Source organism: Macrosteles quadrilineatus, unplaced genomic scaffold (assembly GCF_028750875.1).
Source record: "Macrosteles quadrilineatus isolate MER2022 unplaced genomic scaffold, UCM_ALF_1.0 Scaffold_7__1_contigs__length_78375512, whole genome shotgun sequence".
Lineage (NCBI taxonomy): Eukaryota > Metazoa > Arthropoda > Insecta > Hemiptera > Cicadellidae > Macrosteles > Macrosteles quadrilineatus.
Genome location: NW_026542600.1, coordinates 39,345,868 through 39,366,202, shown reverse-complemented (window position 1 = coordinate 39,366,202; position 20,335 = coordinate 39,345,868). Strand labels below are relative to the sequence as shown.

General features: G+C 34.8%; 1 protein-coding gene across 8 annotated transcripts in view; it reads left to right on the top strand.

Moving 5' to 3' along the window:
• The first annotated feature begins 884 nt into the window (after nt 1–884).
• Nucleotides 885–20,335, top strand: part of LOC128998324 (bromodomain adjacent to zinc finger domain protein 2A) — a 120,567-nt gene continuing 101,116 nt past the window's right edge. For 5 of the 8 annotated variants that reach the window (XM_054424426.1, XM_054424424.1, XM_054424425.1 and 2 more), the window contains exons 1-2: nt 885–1,162; nt 10,663–10,690. The gene's annotated coding sequence lies outside the window, so the exon portion shown is untranslated. Of the gene's footprint in view, nt 1,163–10,662; nt 10,691–12,166; nt 12,501–12,823; nt 13,055–14,351; nt 14,399–20,335 lie in introns of those variants that run through there. The other 3 variants (XM_054424420.1, XM_054424419.1, XM_054424421.1) reach the window with 3 other exon arrangements.

Sequence of the window (20,335 nt, the reverse complement as noted above, 5' to 3'; positions counted from 1 at the left end):
TTTTCTGACAACCAAAGAAAAACTCTATAAAATATAATACAACCAATAGCACTCTATGGATCTGAAACCTGGACATTGACGAAGAACAACCAAAAGAAAATAATTGTTTTTTAAAACAAAATACTAAGAACTATCTACGGTTCCATCAACGCAAATGGGGTGTGGAGGATCAGAACAAACAAAGACTTGAGGGAAATCTAATCTATACAGACCCAGATATAATAGCACAAATAAAAAGCAGGAGACTGAGATGGGCTGGTCATGTGAAGAGAAGAGAAGAAGATTCTACGCTAAGAATGGTGTCTGAAAATCTCCCTCGGGGAGGACGACCTCATCTAAGATGGCAGGACCAAGTGCGAAGAGACATAGGGAAGCTAAGAGCAGAGACAGAATGGATGGAATTTCCATAATATTCTACCCTCGTGTTATTTGTACTATGAATAAACTATGTTACACAGATTCGTGAATACTAGTGGTGGATGCAAGATGAAGGTAAAAAGATGTGTATTCAAACAGTTCTGGAGAGAACTTTTTAACCACATAGTATTACCGTGATAGTATCCAAATTTATATGAAATAAAACAGTACTTAATGTTTTGGGATTTATATATTTGCTTTCAAACATAATATTTGCCGTCTTGAATTTTCTTAGGACCCCTTCGTGGGAGCTCTCAATTAGATCACCTCAATAAATATTAATACAAGTAAATACTACATAGTGGTGTTTTTATTTATATTATTCAGTTTACAAAGTTTTGGTTCAGTAGGTTGGTAACAGCCCATCGAGTCTTGAATCTTCATCTTTAAGGAAAGAAGAGAAGCAGAAGATAAAGAAGGGAAGGGAATGGGCAAACGGAACGAAAGAGAAAAAGTGGTTTAAGCTATGATGCTGCGACATGGCCTATCTATGTTCGTAGTGTGATGAACGACATTCGGGGAGTGCCACTTGGTTTTCATCTCAATTTGTGATAGTTAGTGACCTGATAAACTTGAACTGGGCATAGTTGGTTAACATCACTATTAGTTAAGTGGCAAGACATCTTATCTCTTTATGTTTGGTTGTGTACAAGTTATTTCGTTACATTAGGTCGAACTAACATTGAGTGTTGTGATTCCCACTGGATGGTTTATGGAAATCAGATTCACTCGTCGTCAATGAAAGGTAGGCCTCTTCATTCCTTACAACATAAGATAAATAAAGGTTCAACGTTTAGTTGTTTATTTACGGACATGAGGTTTTAGAGACATTTAGGCCTAGCTAGGTAGGCCTAGGCCTATCTCTCATAGGCCTAGGCCCTGTAAGCCCTAGTTTAAAGGGCAAACTAAGCTATCCAAATAATTATTCATCATGCTGTGTGTTTACAATCATACAAGACAATGATGTTTAGGTCGGTAAGCCTTGAGAGCCAGAGCGTCAGAATAACCCTAGCATTTGGTCGTAGGCCTAGGCCTAGCCTATTCCTCCTCAGTACAAACTTCAGATTTGAGTAATAAATCAAAGCTTCCAATATCAGTAGCCTACGGGTAAGTAATTTGATCTTATGGACACATAAGTCAATAGATTTAACCTCTCCCCCCAGTCAATCGTTACGACAAGTCTGACACCAATTAAGCCTTATTTCACACCGGTGCGTTCCAAGCCTGGGCCACATCAGATGAAACAGTTTTTGTATCTTACGGGTTCACACTAGTGCGGTTTCGTCTACACACCTCTTCCTGGGCACAAAGAACACCCAGACGAACTTAAACTTCCATTCTGGACCCCTTTTGTTGCGTGGAAGTAAACCAGTAATTTTGTCAGCCTCTGTCAGTGGTTGAGTTCTCTTTTTGAAATTAACACCGTGCACTTCATTAGTTTGATGAAGTAATATTATAGGTAAGTAGGCTATATCAGTTCGGTTTTGAGGCCAGTGATGGGATATAGCCTAATATCCCCGCTGTAGCAAACATTTAAGTTATTAATTACAGTTAAAGTTAGGCTATAGCAATCACAATTTTACATATCTGGTAGGATTAGTGTTTTAAAGTGCATGATTGTGAAGAATAACTAGCTTATTTTAATTATAGTTTATAGACTTTTCCCTATGTCAAGTGTTTTGATTACACCACGTTTCGTGAGGTAAGGCAACTCCTCCTGTTTTCAAGTGAATAAGTTAACTCTTGATCTGCATTAAGTTAACCACCCAAACCCGCATGAGTAAGGTATACAAAGGAAACTTGTTTTTAAGATGACCAAGTGCTTTTAGCTCTAGTAAGTTGTGCAGGAAATTACTTGTGACGAGGAAGGAAGAACCCAAACGGTGAGCACTATGTTCCTTTCGCAAAAGGCACAGGGTCTTCCTCTACCGTGAGTGTTATAGTACTAGAGGGCAAGTGCGGCGGCTTTTAGACTTTGCCCTAGACACCAGCGACTCGTGGCTAGACACCACTTAAATGTAACTTTGTTAGTTTCCTTACTTCTCTGAGCCTAACCTAACCTATCAACCTAGAATATTTTTTAGAAAAAGGGCGGAAAAGTTGGGTAGGTTAGGGAAAAGGTTTTGGGGGGTATTGATAGGGTAGTTAAGTCAACATAGATTAATTTAGTTAACGGGAGGAGTTTCCTTGCCTACCGAAACGTAACGTAGTATAGCCAAAACACTAAGTGTAGAAAAAGTACATAAGGTAAACTAAAGGCTACAATGGCAATTACTGTTTCTGTCCTCTGGGGCCAACAACACAAAAAAGTAAATTGATCCCGAGTCTAGGTGTTAGCCTACTGTGCCACCTACCATAATGGCTTCTTACCTAAATGGAAAAATTCACTATAACAATGAAAGCATACCACAGTCATGTTGACGTAATGTAGGAATCACGAGAGGTGTGATCAGAGTTAAACTCTGATAAACGTAAACATGCTACAAACGTTTAATAGGCCTACTTCTCTTCCTCAACCCAAAGCTGTTACCATAACTTTTGAAAACACAATCAATTGGCCCTTTACACAACACACCACATGGATCCAAATGTCTCTGCCACAGGAGTATTGTACTGTAGGCTACTGATACAACATGCAAGGATATGTTAACCACTTTTCTTTTATTAATTTCAATCACAAATATACCTACTAAAAATAACTAAACATTAGCCTGGGACTTGAAAAGGGCCTCCTGGGGTAGCCCGGATGGACGTTCCGAAACAAGCCTGGACCGCATTTGTGTGAAAAAGGCTATACTGCCTAATGTATCAGTAGGCCTACCTTATAAGTTGCTCACTGTGCCTACAATACCTCCAACCCTCCTTCTACCTTCTACTTGTAGCCTAATATGATTTAATTTAATTTATTACGATGTTGTTCATATTACATTCAGTAAATGTGATTGAGTGTTTTATTTTATTTTACATACCAACGGAAATCTCCAATTTTATAAAATAGTCATGAATACATTTCTCTCAAATGACTACATGAAATTAAAATAGATTTTAATACAATAAATATACCAGAAATAAATGAATAGGTATATATAGCCTATGTACGGTACCCTATAAAAATAAGTACCTATATGTAAAAATATATAAATAACGATACCAGTAAATTAAATTATATAGGCCTAGGCCTGACAAAATAAATAACAGATAGGCCTAAATGAAGCCAAACTGAACATTATACAGGGTGTCTCGTAACTCTCTGGACACATGTACATAGCGTTATTTCTTAGGTCAAGACAAACACATTTCACCATAGGAACATGGGTCTGTGGTGTCTAGTTTACCGACTGTCGGCATTTATGTGTTTAAAAAAAAAAACATTATTAACTCCTTAACGGTTTGAGATACAGCGTTGAGATTTTGCTGAAATGATAATCTTATTAAAGCTTATCTTTGTTTAAAATTATACTAAAAAATCATTAACCGTTTCAAAATGGTAGCCATTTAAAATATTTTATGCCAAATTTTACGCAAACCGTTAACTTAACAAAAAAATTGTAAGAGACAAAAAAAGTTAGTAAATTTTATGTAGTTTTCAATGATACCTTATTTGTTAATAATGGATAAATAATAACAGAGAAATGTCTTCTTTTCCAAATGCATGGACCACTTTTCTCCATTTAAACAGTGCTAATACTCCGTTTACGTATGTATGTTTGTATATATACGTATGAATGTCTGCAACAATTAGGTCTACATTTTTACATAAGAAAACAGTCAATATATATTTAAAAAAAATAAAATAACACGTGATAGAATATATAACGACATAACAACTAATAAATTAAGTCGCTCCTGCAGAAGACGAGCAATCCTCCTCCTAAGAGCTGCCAAACTGTCGCAGAAGAAGTCAGCAGATTCAGCAACACTGTTGCCAGATCTTTGAGAGTTAGACATCGTACTATTTGCTGTGTAGTTGGTACGGTTGTATTACCTCACACACAGGTCACTGGATCGGATGGATGATGGTGACTTGAATAAGACCGGGCGCAGGATGTCAGGACAGCCAACCTTGCAATTGAAGATCTTGCGTAGCAGGACTATGTCAGCAGAAAATCTGCGACTCGCAAGAGACTGGAGCCCCAGATCCCAAGAAATGTCTTCAATTGGGACGTGCTGATAAGGAAATCCGTTCCTAACCCCGACCATTTTTGTAAATCTTCTTTGAATGCTCTTCAGTTCTTCAATTAAATATTTTTCTTGGGGGTTCCATAGCGGTGGGGCATACTCTAGAATCTGGCGCATCAAATCATAATAGAAGGTATTCAGAGCCATCGTATCACTAAAATGTCTCGAATAGCGGAAGACAAAGCCAAGCATTCTATTCGCTCTGCTGCAGATGTGAGTTTCATGGGACTCAGGGTTTATCGAGGGTGTCAAAATGACTCCTAGGTTCTTTACCTCCTGAACTTGAGTTATGGGCTCACCACACATTTTGTAGTCCAATTTTATAGGAGAATGGCAACGGTGGAAGGTTATTACTTGACACTTCTTAATGTTCAGTTTCATTCAAATTCAAATAGTTTATTGCCATGTACATATGTAATGCAACAGGCCAAATCAATGGAGATGTACAATTCATAGTACAATGTATACGTCCTGTTTCTATCTGTCATTCTGTTGGTCTGGCACCAGTGATCAACCATGCGGAGATCTTCCTGTATCCGTATGCAGTCATCTTCTAAAGATATGACAAAAGATTTTTACATCATTAGCAAACAGTAAAGAATGCATTCTTTTGACTGCAACAATATCCGTTTTATAGCCAGATCGCTTCTCAGAGAGACTAGGTCTGGGAAATATCTCAGAAGATTATCATAATGTAAATTCTATGTTATTTTAGGTTCAACATTATGGTAGGCTATAGCAAAGTATTCATCGATTATTTTATAATCTTTTTCCTCCCAGAGAACTGTTTTAAAAATACGATTTTAATATTTTTGTGTTGCAAATTATTTAATTTAGTAGCCTAATACAGTAGATATAGCGCAACACAAATCAGTTTTTCTTAATTTGGCTTTAACATGGTTTGAAATTGTTAAGGAAACCGTATACAGTAGCAGAAATATTTGTTGCATGATCAATCGGTTTAGTATCACTTGTGACTTTTAATATTATAGTAATTAGTATCTTAAAATCCGATACAATATGTAAGACTGGGACGGGTGGCGTCGTCCTGTAATCCAGCTACTTGGAGGTCACGAATTGTGGATATTTAAAGGTATGCACTGTGGATGCGATACTCCCTGGTGTGGATTAACGTCCGCACAGGTGAGTACTACGACTATCCGCAGTACTATCCTGATAATTATACCTATTCGTATATACCAAAGGCAAAAATGTCGTTCGGATTCCACTATAAACTGTAGGTCCCTTAGTTGCCATTAGCTGTAGGCCCTATGGGCTATTAATTAACAGCTGTGTCTAAGGAATATGTCGGCCTTAGTTACTAACAAGACTACAAGATCGCACCACTCATCCTACACACTCATCTCCATTCATACTTGGCTTAAAATACCTACTTTGTATGGTCGCCATTTCACTAAAAAGTATTTAAGTATTAAAAGATAACTAAAAAATTAAAAATGGCTCACGTGTAAGCAAAAAAGAAAGACCTACTGAAGATGATCTGTAATACTTTTGACGTCGCCATCAAACAGTAGGCTAGAAGCAAATTTTTCTTGCTCCAGAATTGGGGATTCGGATGAGTTTTAATTTGTGCCGGCGACTTGTAGGCCTACTTAGAGAAAGGAAGCTTTGAGCCCTCTCCCTCACACTTGTCTTCACCATACAACACAATGTAGTGGAGTAATCGACAGTGGTTGTGTTTATTATCATATACTTCGAGGTCTTTCCTAGGAAAAACGGATTGCATTTGACACTGCAAACCAAATTAGGATACAGTATAAAAATAAGATATATACCTACACTCTGTACATAACTAGTATAAGTAGCGTAGGTCTGGTGAGATCAACTACTAACTCTACCTATTAAAAGAATTTAGTTTTTAATAATGATTTAGAATTTTCATTATGCCTACATGAGCAGCTTGGATTGTGAACTTTACAATTGGTTGATAAACCAAGATTTGGACAAGTTTAGGTTTTTGCAAGGTTCAACAGTTATCTATTGAACTGTCATCTTTTTTTGAACATAAATTGAGTCTTTCTCGTTACTGGATTTTAAGACTGAAGTACCATTGGTATGTTTCATATGTTGCTTGCTAGTTATTAACATACTAAACTGGTGACTATGGGCGTCCAAACCGGCTGATACCCAACTGGACCAATGGTGGAAGGAATTTACAAGAGTCTTAAGGTTCGACCGACTATTTTCCCTAACTGGTCAAAATCAGCCTAACTTGCACTCTCCTACCAATGCAAAGATCATTAGACCCTCGGTGTTTCTATGGAGTCCTCTAATAGCCTAAAAAAATTATATATTACTTCAACATTTATTCCCTTTTATTTTATAACAAAGATAATAGTTAAATACATATATTGAAAACATTATGCATTCAAATCATATAAAAACATCATCCATTCGAAATCATATAAGTATATGTATATGTGTCTAATGGAAATTAATAAAAATCACCCTACATTTATTAAAACGAGTTTGCTGACCAGCACGATCAGACTATGGGAATGAGGTTTTATAGGGTAAAGATTGGCTTTTCCAATTTTTTACCCTCTAAATCTAAAATTTCTGTATTTAATTTCTTATCCATTTTGTAGGTGGCTCAAAAGAAATACATTGACACATTGTTGTACAATTAATGGTTATGTAGAAAATAAAAAAAAACCTCAAATTATAATTCCCATGTTATTCTTTTGGAGAATAAATTCAACTGTCGTAGTTGCTTGCTTATCGATATATTTTGATCAAATTCGGGATATTTATTTATTTCACACTATACTACTAACATTTCTCTAAAAAACACCACTTAACTATTTTCCTTGTGGAAAAAACCTAAGTACTTGTTAAACCATTTGTTAAATAGGGAATAAATTTGACATTTTAAGGACATTTTTTGTGAAAATCTAAACAGGAAAATTTAAATCCCCTTAGCCTGAAGAGTAGCTGTGGCGGGGCTATTTTTATTTGCCATAAGCTTAACTTACGCCGCAGTGTACCTTAAAATACTGGGACCTTATTCTTTAAAAGACCCCCTAACTTGTTATTTTTTTATTTATTCACGGCAATATCACCATTTTTACAATCAATTACATGCATCATTTTTAATACTATTAACATGCAGTGAGTTTTACATTGTGCTTTATGAATACTTGCTAACACTAATGATTTGCAACTGAGTACTAAGTAACTTAATACTCAGTAACTTGAAGACGTAACTTAATTAATGGGTGATCTTTACACAAACACTTGTCTATTGCCCTAGTTCTTTATGTTTCGCTTGTTCATAGTCAATCTCAGTGTGGGGAACATTGATGGGAATACAAAACATCACACTAATTAGGTAATTACAGTTTTTGACAGTCAAACTACAAAAAAAAAAAACAAACAGTTAGCCTTATTCAGTGTGAAAGTTTTCTATACCTTGCCACTTGATAATATTTCACCCATTTGTGTGTCATGCGTTACAATCAGGCTTATAGGCCTAGTTTAATACGTGAGCAATAATTGTTTGCGACCTCAAGTTACTACTACACACATTGAAGTATCAGTATGTTGGTAGGCTATAGCATAGATAAAACATACTTTATTAGTAGATTTGTCATCCTTATGGAACAGCTGAAGCCAATTTTATTGTTAGTTCTGTACGTCCAATTGTAGAGGTTGTGTTTTGTTTACAATTTGTTTCTTGTTATTTTTGTCATTTAAAATCTCATTTAAATATAATAATAAATAAATAATATAATAAAACAATAAAATCATAAACAATAACTGGTCTCCTAGTATATAACTAAATAGTAAAGCACAATACAATGAAAAAAAACCCTAAAATAATAGAAACAAAATTTTGTCTACCCTAGCGATCAGTGTGGGTACATGAACTAGACACGAAAAACAAGCTTCAAAATTTACAATGGGATGGGGAGTCTACTTGTGCTGCTTAGTATATGGCTATAGTAATGCTCAGGAGTTAATAAGAAATTATAACCAACTCACTAATGACAAAAAACTGAATTTAATTTGTTAATAGAATTACATTTGTTATTGGACCAGACTAAACTTGTGTATTTTAAGTCTTTATGCAGAGGGTAACATTTCAAAACAGTGTCTGTAAATAAGCAAATGTGGATAAACATTGAAAATTACCTGCTCTGTAATACTAAACACAATCATACTAAAAGGTGTTTTACGACTACTTGTGTAGAATTTATGTTGGTGCTAACAATCTATAAATACTCTTACTCCATCTCCGATCCAAGGGGCTTAGGTTTGTGTGTTATGTTTTCTTTTGGTCCATCGCTATTTACATGTTTTGGTGTTCACAATTACAATTTAAGTTTAAACAAATTATCATGTGGAAAATGTGTGAATATAACCAATCCAGTAGATACTTTAAAATTTTAAACAAAATTAGGTACAAAAAGAAGTTTAAAGTGTTTTGTCATCTGGAATACTTAATACCAAATAATAGAGCTGTGTCGATATAAAAAAATTGATTTTGTTAACTCAATTTTTTACTTAAAAAACCAAAACACTACTGATTATTATCATATAGTAAATTCCTAAAGAAGCCCCAAATTATATTTATTCTATTAGTAAGTTTTATCTATTGTCTTTAATTTCCTCCACATCATAAATTTTATAGATCTTTTTATAATATTAGCAACTTCCAAAACACTACTGATTATTATCATATAGTAAATTCATAAAAAAGCCCCAAATTATATTTATTCTATTAGTAAGTTTTGTCTATTGTCTTTAATTTCCTCCACATCATAAATTGTATGGATCTTTTTATAATATTAGCAACTTGCATGATTCACATTTTGACCCAAGGTCAAAGAAGTTCCAAATTCAAACCCTTAGATAAAATTGGATAGTTTATATGTGTTTTGGGGGATGCAGCACATTATTATCAGCTGATACCCACCCCCTTCCTCTCATCCCTATGAGGTTAGGTTGTGTTGTTTTTTATGGCTTGTTAAGAAGCAATTACTGTTTTTCATTAGTTCTTTTAGCGAATTTTAAAACATAGACTAATTTAGTGGAATATAATTTTTTTATCGTTAACAAATATTTTCTTTTAAATTTGCTAAAATATTACAAGTGCATTTATGCTCACAAGTTTCATATTAAATTATTAAATAGTCTTCAAGTGTTTCTTTTAGAGAGATTATGAAAATACCCCCGCCACAGCAAACCTGCAGACTAGAGCGAATTTCCATTTGCCTGATTGGATTTACACTATATAATATATCTCATTAAAAATATCACATTTATTCCCTATTTAATAGCACGAGTTTAGACAGGGAGGGTAAAAAAGTGTTTTAGTAAAATGTTAAATAGTTTAGTATGCAATAAATACATTTTCCAAATTTGATCAAAATATGTTCATAAACAAGCAAACTACAACAAGTTTTCTTATTCTCCGTAATAAATACATAGGAATTATAAATTTACAATTTTCGGAGTTTTCTCCGTAACCATTAGGCGCATGGCAACGCTTCAATATACTAAATTGTTTGTTCTTTTGAGCCCTACAAAATGGTTTGGAAATAAATTGCAAAATTTAATTTTTTTAGGGTAAAAAATGGGAAACCCCAATTTTTACCCCATAAAACTCCCCTTAAACCCGCGTTCCCATGGTCCGATCATGCTGCTTCGCGAACTCGTTCGAATAGGTGGTTTATGGGTTATGGGAAATTCGCTAAAAGGATTGAAGAGTGTGCAATTTTACCTTATTTAAGGTTTTTTTCTAGTTAGTTTGAAACGTACAGTCTGCTCATTTCATCAATCCTTGTTGGTGTGAATTACCATCTTCGTGGTCCTTTAAATGGATATTTTCTCCTAAATCAATCTTGTTCCATATTTTTTGTAATTTTAATTAATTATAAAACCCCTAAATGTTCAATCGTTCATTTATGGTTTTTTTAAGTTTTGCAGATAGCAAATTAGTCTATGGGTTATCAATGAAAGAGAAGTATAAGTTATTAATATAGTTTTTTTTTGAAATTTTAAGTCATGTGTTTGTAACTTTAGAGTAATATTTTTTTTCAGATTGTTTCTGTCGAATACATCTGATAAGGTAAGAATCTGCCACCATTTATGTGAAGAGATTTTTCTTTCGTAATTACCATTTAAAGTTCTCATTGTGAAACATTGGAACATATTATAAAAGGGGGATTTCCTGACTAAAAAGGAGAAATCTGAAGTTTATTGTAATTTAGAAGAATGCAATCAATTAATTAAATGCCTACTGTTTATTTATGAGACAGTTTTGCCTAGCAGATAATCTGACAACAGTCATCAAAATGTCTCAAGTTTGAGTTTATTTGTAGGCCTACTTCAATTGAGAAATTGTTATTACACTAAAACATGTTTGGAGAGGGTTGTGATTCCAATTGGAAATATACTGTTAGCTTGGTTTTCATATTGAATGTGTTTTAATGGTTTGATGTATTCTAGCAGTTAAAATTAAAATTTTGAAGGGGAGAGAGACAGAGCATATATATATATTTTTTTTTTCAGTAGTGCCTCCCCTAAAGTATATGGTTCACCCCCCCATGTTTGTGGATTGTAGGATGTCCCCCCCAATTGAAATGTTTTTCACCCTTATCCCACTATTCACATGAGCAATCCTTTATCTATTTTACAGTAATTATATAGGTTTGTACATCAGTTATATAGGTGTATTGTAGGTATGTAGGTTTGTATGCATGTATAAAAATTGGCTATCATTTTTTCAATCGATTTTCCCTAGAAACTTAATAGAAAAACTGCAATTCAGTTATAAATTTTAGCAAAAACAAACTTTATACAAACAAAATTCAAATCGTGGTAAAAACAAAAAAACACGAATTGTGTAATTTGCTCATAATTGTTGAATATCTCTACTTCTAAATTCGTCTGTGACAGTGCTTGCAATGTATCACTTATTATTTATCAAATATTTGAGTCGCCGGTTCGATCGATTAAACGCACGCTCCTTACACTGTACACGATATAATTACTTCTACTCGTACTTTTTAGGCGATTTTCAATTGTATCCCATTGTTGACGTGTCATCTGTTCAAATCCCTTACATTTGTGTGTGAAGTGTTTTAACTTCCTTTTTACAAAGGTTTATTCAAATAATAATATACTTATATGCGTAGAATGTTGTGTTACGAAGACCTACAGTTTATAACAGGTTTGTGATAGACCAGAACAATCGAACGACGATGACCAGGAAAAGTAGATGAAAGCGTTTAAAAGTTTAATTACATACTCCTGTGAGTCAATTACATTTTAGTTATATTCAATTACGAAAATTACCTTGATCAGCTTAAAAGATTTACCACATTTAATGCCCAATGACTACGAGATAAGCTCAGAATCAGAAACGTCTCAATGGTCACTTGTGCAATGACAGTCATTCTCCGATGCGTTAACAACTTTTACCTAGATAAACTAACGCATCGTTAACATGTAATCGGTCTGAGCAGTGAGCACTGTCGACGATAATGCAAGGATTGTGATTGTAGCGGAGCAGCGCCGGAGCCAAGAAACCGGGACGGGCGAGTGCGTGCGTGAGTGACAGCCCCCCCTCCTTCTGACCACCGGCGACTATTTTCAGTGAGAAATGCAACCGGAATAGAAGAAGAGAGGTGTATGCCGCGAGCGCGAGGTGAGAGAGAGCTCGGCCGCGGACTGGAGGGAGGGGTGGTATGATTATTGACTCGACTGTTCTATAATGTAGCCTCCCCACAGTCGCACTCGCACAGTCGTCACTCGTCAGTCGTCCTCTCGCCATCGCGGTTAGTGTAGGTGTCTCAGTGCTTCTAGTGTGTAGTGTCAGTGTTAGTGTACAGTGTAGGATAGTGCACAGACCAAACGTCTAGGATTACTCCGACTCGGTAAGTCACTGCGCACATAACCTACTCTCCGATCGTTATTACCCACTACCCTATTTATCCCGGGTCACCATGGATACGCCCGGTGTCGCCGTGTAAACATAACGCAGTAACGCTGTCGCTGTAACGCTAACGCAGTGTGACGCGACATACGACATACGCCGTACAGTACAGTATATCGATTGAGGAGGTCCGATCTGATGTCCGCGGCGCGCTCCCTTCCCCTCACACACAAAGGAATCGCTTCCCCGCATTACTTACTTTTTTTATCACCACCTACAAATCGATAACCGTTCGTAAGGGAGATAACAGCGCAATGCAATTGTCGCGTTGTCCGATTGTTATTGATTCGACGGCGAGGTTAGGTTTGTTGTGGCGCTGTTGCCGTCTGTTTGCAACTAACCGTGACTATATGAAGGTTAGTCGCTGTCAGTATGTACACGAAAAGTCCATATCGAAGCAGTTACTGATACGTACTTAGAAGATAAACGGAATCGGCTGATTTGAGATCTGCGAAGCATTGCCCAAACAGCTGACAATAGTGCGGATCTTTGATGGTATGTTTTGCCGGGTGTACCACAAATGAACATTAACCGGTTCTTTAGTCATCCTACAGATGGTATTGCGTAAACCTACAAGGTTTAGAGTTACAAATTGTTTCATAATTAACACCAGTGTTATGATGGCAATGTTATCAGAATGTGTTTATTCTTGTCTTGTCATTAGTCAGATTTGAAAATTTTCAATGAGAATCAGATCTTATCAACACGTTTTGCTATTAGCAGGCCAAATATTACATTCATAACAATACAAGTATTCTAGCTCTAAACACAACAAAAGGGTGTTTCATAACAAAAGTGGTTTGAATTCTAAAACTCCCTCGTTGAGGTAATTAAAAAAACTCGTGAATGTAACTTTTGGCTAATCAAGGCATCGTTCAATCGTTTTAAAAATGTTGGCATATCTTTAAACAGGGTGGTTCTGTAGTCCTGTCCACCTTTCATACTTCCCTGTCTTCTGTAAAATTTGCTAGTCCAATGAAACTTAATTATTCGATAGGCCTACTTAGTAACTGGGTGTTTTCCCAACCAAATTTAACTAATTAAGTATTTTATACGTTGTTTTAAAATACCGATCATTGTGTAGACCAGCGATTATAGAGGTCGATAAGACCCCCTACCAAAACTACCCCTGCGGGCTTTCCCGGAATTTATTGTTGAGGTAATCTTTACACCCCAGATCTTAATTTCATTTATGCTATCTTGTCCTGTTTGTGGTGATACATTTAATCCAAACATTGTACAAACGTATTTTGTTGATTTATATGACATTTTTAGCGCAGTTTGTTTGGAGCCGGTCAGCGTCTAAGGCATGTGTTCGTTGTTGCAGTCAAAACACGCCAAATACACCCAACCCGGGCTAGGATAATAAAACATCTTGCAATTGTTTTCCAAAGAAAGCTAAACTAATCAAACATACTCTCCCACTGCATTAAATCATTAAAATTCATGTCGAGGGGCCCAGGACTGGAATGATTAAATTAGTACACTTATTTACCTCGTAATGTAATACAAATTGATTGTAGATGTCGGTTGACCTTCATGTTTCGCCGTTACAGAATCGTAAGAGTAACAAATTCATAGACATTCTTGACACACGCACACAAATAAATAACGAAACAAACATTTAAAACGGGATAGGCCTATCACGCGACGCGGACGATCCCGGCGCAGGTAGTACACTGAAGAACCAGATCAGACTCAATCCTTATTGTTGTCCACGTTATCAGTGGGGCAAAGGTCAGGTTCTTGGTTGCTTAGCTAATAAGGACTGGAACTGCAATTTCCACTTGCGGCGTTGTGGTACACTTTGTAATTTTCAAATTCCTCTAACGTGTTTATGTAAGTACCTTTTCTACCTACCTACCTAGTAAGTACCTTTATACATGTAGCACCTCTAGACCGTCAGCAATCATTCATATTTTTGTTTAGGTCGATTAAGTGCTGGGCAAACGCTGCATTTTGTTTTATTAATCGTGGTTTGGGTCTGTGCTCGTTAACGAACCCACGACCTGTTTGCCCCACATACTGGCTTGGGCAATCTTTGTACTGTATTTAATTTTGTGAACACCTGTCATTTCAAGTTTATTCCTTGGAAGTTTGTGACAGGGAGTTCCAAATACCTTGTTTTGAATACTATTTCGATTCTTTGTCTACGAAGCTCCTTATTTAGGCAATTCTGTAGCATATGGGAATACTGTATTTGACAAAAACTTCCTTCTTATGTTTGTCCTTTTGACCCCCCTACTGTGGTGTTTTGCTATGTCTTATTTGTCTTGTTGTCTATATAATTAATATTTTTGCATCTAGGATTATGTAATGAAACCAACATTATTATTTGTCTTGCCTAACCACAGAAAACATACTACTATAACCAGGCAGGTCATAGTAGTATGTTTTCTGTGCTATAACATTCATCCGTGTTAGCTTCTTTCCTCTGAAATATTTCCGTAGGCAATAAAACATTTGAATATAAATAAGCAAATATCAATTCAAGGCTTATAACTACTCACAGTTGACAAATAATTGTACTATTCGTGATAACTTTTCCAGATTTAATTGTTTGTTATATTGAGCATGTTGCCTTCAGTTACAGGTTGTAAAATGTTTTATGGGTAGAGCGTAGTTGTAAGTTGATCTTCGTTTAGCAATCTGATATGGATTAAACTAAACGAATAATTTAAAATACAGTAACTTTGCATTAGGCTCAATAACCGATGTTTTGGGTGACTAAACACAACAAGAAATTGATATTATTCTGATAATATAAAAACAATCAACAAACATTTTAATTCAACATAAACGGAATAAGGAAGAAATATTTCAATTTTATTTTAATAACATTCAAAGATGATGCAAGATGATGCTAATCAAAATGCAACACGCGTTTTAATTTCATTGCAACAAAGCAACCGGAAGATGAGTTTTTATTTAGCTTCAGCAAACATTTATATTGCATAAAATTCCCCCGCCGCAGCAAACCTGCAGACTAAGTGAATTTCCATTTACCTGGCTGGATTTCTACTAAAATATTTCCCAAAAATTGCCAGATTTATTTTCTATTTCAATAAACATTAATTTTAGTGAGTACTTAGGTTTGCTGCTACAGGGAAGATATTGAGGTGTGTTTTTATTGCAATGTTGATAGCTTAGTATGAAATCAAGAAAATTTCCAAATTTGGTTAAACTATATCCATAAACAAGTAAACTACAACAGTTTATTTATTCTCCATAAGAATAACATGGAAATTTTAAATATACAATTTTTTAATTATCTCCGTAACCGTTGGGCATACAGCAACGCTTCAATATACAAAATTATTTCTTTTTTTAAGCTTTACAAAATGGTTTGAAGAGAAATTATGAAGTTTTGTGTTTTTAGCGTCAAAAATGGGAAAAATAAATATTTACCCTTACAAAACCCCCCATAAACCCCCGTTCCCATAGTCCGATTATGCTGGTTCGTGAACCCGTTCAAATAAACGTAGGTTTACACGTTTGTACCAAATTTCATCAAAATCGGATCATTTTTGTTCGTGTTATCGCGCTAACGGACATAATATATATGAATTCGAACGGATGGTGTTTTTGGCCTCTGGGGACCTCAAAACGAGAAAGTAAATCGGTCCCGGGTCTACGTCTTACCATTAGACCTACGGTAATTGCTTATTCCCTATATAGGAAATTAGCTGAAATGGAACAAATGTTTTCTATTCTATAATAATACTTTAGTATATGAATTGAATAGTCAATAATAAAAGTCGACAGTGTTTTAAATATTAGAAATTTTATGATTCTGTTTATATTAAGATAGATTCTTTTCAATATTTCTAATAAGCATATTCAAAAAATTAAGATTCATCAAATTTCCGAAATAGTGATTAGGGATACACTATATCCTATCATATGTCGCAGAATTATCATTTCTAAATTAATGTTGTCAACTGTTAAGCTGGAAAAGTATACATACGCATTCGCGCTCATTGGTTTTGATAGCTCTTTGACGCATTGTTATATTATCAGCAGGTATTGTTGTTGAAGTCATTGTTTATTAGCTGTGCAGAATTGTTTTCTCTGATAGTATGAACCAATTAGTATCACTTATCAAGTTTGCTTGTGGTTTTGACCGTGTTTTGTGATTTTCTAAATTTAAAATTAGAAATAATCTTCTGATATTTTCCATTGGATCTAGATACCCCTTTTACTGTTGACGCTCTATCAAATTTTAAATTTGTAGTGTCCAAAATGCATGGGTTCACAACTAATCTGTACGTTGAAAATATTGAAACATGCTGATAACTAATGTAATGCGGTGCCAAAATAATCTTTTACCACCCTCTAAGAACGGAACCGCATATTTGGTGTAATGTAAGTACCGCATATTGTGTTTAATCTAAGTACCGGTACCTAATTAAGATTAGTAGGAAATGAAGACCCGGTGATTCTGTTTGCTTTCTCGGTACAAACCAGTTCACTGTACCCAAATTTATCAAAATAGTTATTTTGAACACTAAATTAGTTTTAAAAATTCATTATAAATTGTCTTTGTGAGTTCATTTAAACATTATCTGACTTCACCATCTAAATCGCCCAATCTCGTGTTTCATTCTATTGCAATACGATTATTGATACCCCTCCAATGCTGCACTACCACTGTATTACCACTAATTAAATGGTATCTAAATTACCATAAGGTGCAAAGAATGATAATATGTGAGGATCGCATTTTTATGTTTCGTCACATCTCAAACACGAATAACTGTTATGAAATATTGTGTAAATTACACTCATCCTTATATGACTTTTTTACTTATCGTTTGTCTTAGTTTTTTTGTCCAGTTTTAGCAATTTCGTAAATTAATGTCTGACGAACAGAAAGCATGGACGAAAAGATGAATTGTACATTCAAAATATGTTTGTAAAAAAGATTTAATTAACTAAACGAAATTTAATTATAACACTTGACTATCTTGATTAAATTGCGATGACATACCGTATCTTAAAAGTAAATAATGTCTTGAGTTTAATTAAGTGAATACTAAATAAAACCTGTAGACTCAACGAAATTCCTTTCTCATCGGATTTTTACCTTATTTCCTTAAACATGTCAGGTGTATTCCCTATTTAAATAACACTAGGTTTAACGAATAAGTACTTAGGTTTGCTGCTACATGAAAGACAATAAAGTATCTTGTTTGATCAAAATATATCCTAAATGACTTTTAATGAATTTCCAATAGGGAATAAGGACAAATTCACCCATATATACAGGGTGTCCCGTAACTCTCTGGAACCCTTTTGTATATTTGTTAAAACAATGCAAATCCCCAAAACTATGGGTCTAAAATGCCTGGTTTTCTGTCTGTGATTTTCACTAATTAATCCATAACTTTCGAACTCCGTGGATTCATTTGGATAAAAAAAAACGGCAACAACTTTAACATGGGGATGGAATGTCTAATAATAGCCAAAGATGGCATGTTCCAAAGGAGAATGTCGAATGCCTCGTACAACTGATGTGTTTCAGGTGCGTTGCGACTATCGCCTAGATGGGCTAGCTACAAAGTGATATCAACAGCTGATTTAATTTATCAATCGCCCATAAAAGTAAATTTACGATACATTTAGTCAAGGGTCTCCACAAAACGGATAGTAATATAAATTCCTACGAAACCCGGAAGTGTAAATTGCTTATACAATGTAAGCTACATACTACAAGCAACCAAAATTATCCTAAAACGACGTTCATAATATAACTTAAGTCGGTACTTTCGTGTTAAAGGGAATTTTTCGATTATAGATATTTTTGTATTTCCTTTACAATCCATATAACTTCTGTTGTAATATATTCAAACTCATTTTAAGTTACAAATTGACAACTGATCTTGTTTAGGCTAATATATGTGGATTAAGAAATGAAACTGTTCTAAACTAACCAAACTTGCTGTACCATTTCAAAATTCCATTTGACGACAGGAAAGGCAAGTGGAGAATATCAAACAGAATTTTTAAATGTTGCAGATAGTTTGGTTAGTTGGAACAGTTTCATTTCTATATAATTTTTTAAAATTATTGTTTGTTGATACTTACCAATATTTATTTATCGTAGTTGTCAGCTGATTTGTTTCAATTAGTTAATATCGATATATCGGATCGAAAAATATATAACTTCTTGATCAGCATTGTACTTACGTGTTATTAATTTACTTTCCGAAAAATATAATATCGATAGCCTAAATCGGAAAAAAAATGTATTGATGATAATGAATGTTCCCTCTAACAGGAAAGAACAGTCATATCAAGTCTTCTGAAATGGGCTATAGCAAATTATATCTTCTGGAATGTCCCAAAACTTAAATCTCTAATAGAAACCCATGACAAATCTCACTTGAACGGTGTTGCCAAACTTGAATGGCTCATCCCTCGAGGGTGCCTGTCAAGATGTAAACAGGTGTTACTTCTGTGTGATTGTTGGGTAAGGAAAGCCCGGTGATTCAGCTGGGTTCGAGGTCAGAGAGTGGAGTGTTCCATTTACCCCCCTCCATCCCCTAACACACACACACACACCAATGCTAGTGTAGTTTCAGTGGACACCTGTCACGTTATAATGTATACGATTAGATTATTTTTTGCTTTGGATCAATAAATTTGCAGCCAACAAGCCATGGGAGCCTAACACAAGAATTAGCACATTAGACTTAAATCCTTGACCAAACGTGTTGCAATACCAGATCAAAACGCGTTACTATTATAAAGACGTTAAATTCCTCTATTTATCCTCTATTTATTACGAAAGACTGAGAAAATAAACGCTGTACAGGGAGAATAATTTAGGAAAAACTGCAATTCATTATAACTATTTGATCTAAAGGTTTATTTTAATCAAACTAACAGTTATTTTATGACCGTAAAAAGAAAAATTAGTATCCTTGACTGACATTAAGTCGTTAAACGCAGATAAGGAATTGGGACTGAGACACTTGTAACAAGATGTAATAAACGGATAAATTAACTTATTATTTTGTATGGGTATGGCCAAAAACATTAGTTGTCATTATCGTATTAATCTAATTATATTTTAATTCTGAAATCGATGGTAGCTTTTTTTTTTTAATGAGTACCAATTTGCTAGAAGCTAAAATAAACGGGGTTTAAAAAGGACATCACAACTTTCATAGGTTCAAATACCTCGCCTTTTCACTTCAAGACTTATTTTTGGGGGAATTATTTACCAAAATACGTCTAGTTGTTCTCCATTAAAGATAGATTGGTCCAATGTACATTCCATACATGGTGTCTTACACAGATTGTTTATGACACTTCCTTCAATATAAAACTTATTCTTCTCAATGGGGTTGTCAAAAACCATCATATCTCCAAGGAACACATCTACGAATAAGAATATAACAATCAAGTTTACCCTTACCTGATTAATTCCATTGTGATTCAATCCAAAACAGTTTTGTTAATATTCATCTGTAGGTAAGCCATATGTAACTTTTGTGGTTATAGGACTATATTCATATTCCTAAACAATTACGTTAAATCATCCAATATTTTGATATCTCTCAAAATTGCCAAAGTTATGAAGTACGTTGTGAAATAACCGGTATATATCTGACCCTAAACCTACACGGCTATAATCAAATACATCTGCAACAATATTGGATAGATTTATCACTGAAAAGTTGACAATGTAGTAAATCTGTATTAAATATGTTTCAATTGTGGTCGATTTCGACTAGTAACGCCGGTCATCATCAGACCCACTGGGATTTC